General features: G+C 39.7%; 1 protein-coding gene across 1 annotated transcript in view; it reads right to left on the bottom strand.

Annotated features, from left to right (window-relative positions):
* The window catches only part of LOC119594870 (NADPH oxidase 4-like), a gene marked incomplete in the record, with an annotated part of 84,846 nt that overhangs the window by 19,859 nt on the left and 64,529 nt on the right, over positions 1-458 (bottom strand).

Below are 458 nucleotides of genomic sequence, written 5' to 3' on the forward strand. Positions count from 1 at the left end.
TGAGAGGGAGAGGGAGGGATATATGCACATATATTTTTTGTGTCACGTTGGTCAGTTTGCATGCCGAAGTGTGGCTTCTGCTTCTATATCTATCTGAACAGACTGTCTGTTTATATCTCTCCCGATGTCTCCCTTTCCATTTCCTTTTTCTATTTCAGCCCTATCTCTCCTCCTCCCCCCCCCCATCTCTTTCATCCCTTCTTTCTTTACAATTATGTAATTTTCTTCAAAAAACATTTTACACCCGACCACGTGTGTGAAGCGAGACAGTCCACCTCCTTCCAATATTCGAGGAAAATACTGAGAATACAGTCTTCTGCCCTCCGTTGTATCTCGTAATATGTTTTGTATATAAACTCACTTTAAATGAGGATGAATGAGCCAAGACACTCATTTGAAATTATGTGAAACCTTTATTAGTTTTATTTTTCGAGGATAAAAGGGACGCGAGGTTAATA

This window comes from Penaeus monodon, chromosome 34, assembly GCF_015228065.2.
Source record: "Penaeus monodon isolate SGIC_2016 chromosome 34, NSTDA_Pmon_1, whole genome shotgun sequence".
NCBI classification, from domain to species: Eukaryota; Metazoa; Arthropoda; class Malacostraca; order Decapoda; family Penaeidae; genus Penaeus; species Penaeus monodon.